Source organism: Coenobita brevimanus, chromosome 25 (genome assembly GCF_032717465.1).
Source record: "Coenobita brevimanus isolate Jiangsu-jjx chromosome 25, ASM3271746v2, whole genome shotgun sequence".
In the NCBI taxonomy this organism is placed as follows: Eukaryota; Metazoa; Arthropoda; class Malacostraca; order Decapoda; family Coenobitidae; genus Coenobita; species Coenobita brevimanus.
Genome location: NC_136978.1, coordinates 6,974,597 through 6,978,140, shown reverse-complemented (window position 1 = coordinate 6,978,140; position 3,544 = coordinate 6,974,597). Strand labels below are relative to the sequence as shown.

Genomic DNA, 3,544 nt, shown 5'->3' with positions numbered 1-3,544 from the left:
TGAAGAGTCAAGTCATTAACCCCAATACAAACTGCACCAGAAAAAAATGATAGTGAAAAAAATAATAATAATAATAATAGGTACAAAAAAAAAAAAAATCCATCCTCTATTTGCTTGAAAAGTTTATGGCTCTGCAGCTGACTTTCATACTTTCACTTATCTTCTACTTCTTACCAGTGTAAACTTTCTGCGTAGCACATTATAAACTGAATTCAGATAAAATTTGCATGATACACTAAATCGAAGACACTCAACAGATTTTAAGTTCATTCATTCATTCATTCATTGCCAGACGCCATGTATCCCAAACGGGGTGGTCAACGGCTTAGAGTTAATTGTTTTTTACAGGGAAGGGCACTAATCCTCCACCAACCCCACTTGACACGTAGGGAGAACATTATGCCAACAGCATCTGGTGTTCCCAGGCGGTCCCCCATCCAAGTACTAACCAGACCCAACGTTGCTTAACTTCGCTGATCGAACGGGAAGCGGTGTACTCAACGTGGTATGAGTACACCGCTTTAAGTTACCAGTACTAAAAAAATGTGGACTTCTACTGTATATTATCATCATCGTACGGTGGGACAGTATTCAGAGACAAGGAAACAAACATAAAAGGGCATTATCATTCACACATGAAACTCCTTAAAATACCCAATAATTCTAAGACATACAACAGACTACTACATAAACTCTAAAGCTATACAAGAACTTCTACATTATTAATGCTGATGCATTGAAGAATGAAAATTCACCCTAATGGCTTTTCAAATACCAGGCTAAGAGTTAAATCACACTGATGTGATTTTTCTTTTGACCAAACCAATTAGGGGATCAGAAAGCATAATCTAATTGTGGTAAGGGTATATACAGTAGGCACTAGGTCCTGAGAGGCCATTAAATAAAGCAATATCAACAGTGTCTAATGAAATTAGCCATACAGTGTCACTATTCAAGCTTTCAATACCCTCTACTCAGTATCATATCACTGAACAAGTAAATAAATAAAACAAACAAATAGAGACAACACACAAATTCATAAAGTTTTGTGGGTTGGACAGTAATCTTTATAAAATATCAACCTAAAATATAAAAATTGGTTTACTGTACTTAAGAACTTCCACACAATGACAGCCTTTATGTGGACAACTTTAATCAATCAGTTAAGACTTCTCATAACTGATGGAATAAAGAAGCCTAAATCTAACCCCCCCAGTTTAAACAGTCTCTCCTAAATTAAACAACTTCCCTGGACAGTAGAAAAAAAACAAAATGAAAGAGACATCCCCAGGTTAAAGGGGTTAAAATGTCCACAGGGGAGCATGGTGACCACTCCTTCCATTCTGAGAAGTCTTTGCTAAGCTGAATATATATATATATATATATATATATATATATATGTATAAAATATGCTATAGCAGTAGCCGTGTGTCTGTGTCTGTGTGTATTTTGGGCAGCCAAAAATACACGTTCAAATCGCACCAAAATTGGCACAAAAATCGCAAAAAATTCACTGATGTGAAAAAACTTGGTCCCATCATGATTGAAAACTGTTACTATATTTAATGAGCAATCAAATTTTGACCAAAAAAACGCTGCTCCCAGCGCCTGGTTGGTTGCCGTGGCCAAGTGGTTAATATCTCGGACTTGCATGCGGACAACTTGGGTTCCATTTCCGAAGCGAGGTGAGGGCACCCTTCTTCGGTATGGAGGCATCCCGTTGGCATGAAAATCGCAGAAAAATCGCTGATGTCGAAAAACTTGGTCCCGTCTCGAATGATGATTTTTTATTAGAGTTAAGAGCAATCAAAGTTTGGCTCGGAAAACAGTTCATTCAGTACAGTGAGTCCTTGAAATACGAAAACTCAAAGTACGAATTTCTGATGGTACAAAAGCGATGAATGTAGGACAAATTCCACAATTCGAAAGTATGTCTCGATGGTACGAAAAGAGATACGAGAGGAAATATGAAAAATAAAAAATGGGTGCGCTGCACAGCGCCACACTCGCTTGCGGCGAGAAAACAAACTAACCCCTCTCTGGTAAACACATTTTCACGTGCTTCCCAGTCGAGTCACGTCCGTCCTCTCCTCTCAGCTACACAGTACTGTATGTTACGCAGTTTATCGCTGTTCTTCCTGTTTTCGTACTTTCACCATGCCTCCCAAGCGCCCCGCATCATCTTCAGCATCCAGGGAACCAGCTGCCAAGAAGAAACAACACTGTACTCTGACTCTGGAGAGGAAATTGGAAATTATTAGGGTCCACCATGTGACTAAGCACCATATCAATGACACGAATCTACAGCCGCAGCACAGGTCTGTATTTAACTGTACAGAGTACTAATACTACAGTAATTAGTGTTATGTTGTATTTTTTAATGTCTGTACAATCGTGTAGTACTGTATACGTGTACTGCATACTTCTAAATAGGAGGGGTAAAGTTTCAGTGGGGAGTCCAATGGGATCCTGGAATGCATCCCCCCCTTTATATGTATATTTCAATGGGGAAAATCGTTCCGATATACGAAACTTTGGATTACGAAAAGTTTTTTTTTTTGGTCCCTATCCCTTTCGTATTTCGAGGACTCGCTGTACCAGGACTTTTAGAAATCGAGTCTACTCAAGTACGAGAAAGCGAGCGTGCAGCGCGAGAGCCCTCCGCAGGAGCAAGTGTGAGAGGGCCCAAAGGGCCCACGAGTACTTGTGTGTGTGTGTATATACATATATATGTATATCCCCATGAAAGAGTTGAAGGTGACTAGTGTATTCTATCCCCTTCCTTACATGAATCTCCTGAAATGAAAAATAAATAGGTAGCAAAAAAAACATAATCCAGACACTGACAACTTGGTGGGTATGATCCAGAAAATGACAGGAAAAGGGAACCATAAAAGTTGAACTAAAAAGCAAAAAAACAAAGTGCCCAGTGAAACACACCACACATCTATTCACTCATCCTGTATCTCAGTACTAGTCTTCAACCCACAAGCATGCACTTGTCACGTACACTGTTCTTCATTTGAACAAGAAGAATGCTTTCACAAAATCTGCAAAAGTAATGACTGTACTGTATATATAAACTACTAAATTTAAAAACTGAGTAACCATTACCAAGTGCAACGCCAAGCATCCATGATCCTTCTTTCCGTCATTCATCAATTCTTTGTCTCCAAAACTTCCTTATCTTGCACTTACCTTGTACAGCCACCTTCCTCTTGATCTTCCCACCACCTGACCCTCAAATTCACTTAAATAATCACTTTCCACCATCACTGTTACATTCGATATCTCTATGTGACAATAAAATGCAGGTGTAACCGCAAACTCTTCTACTCTTTCCCAAGTAACTTTTCTATTTTCTACTTCCTCTATCCTACTTTGCAAACTAGAATAAATTTAGTGGTAAGTGGGGGTGCTCACCATCCACTCACTCGATGCAGTGCTGCTCTCGGGTGCCTGCCCTTTCCTCTCTTCCTTCCTTTTCTGTCTTCCTTTCCTTCATTCTTTCCTCTTCCTTCTGTTTATGGGTGACTCTACACTG

General features: G+C 39.4%; 1 pseudogene; it reads right to left on the bottom strand.

The window, feature by feature from the left end:
* Positions 1–400: 400 nt before the first annotated feature.
* On the bottom strand, positions 401–517 carry LOC145393889 (5S ribosomal RNA; annotated as a pseudogene).
* Between the last annotated feature and the right edge of the window lie 3,027 nt (positions 518–3,544).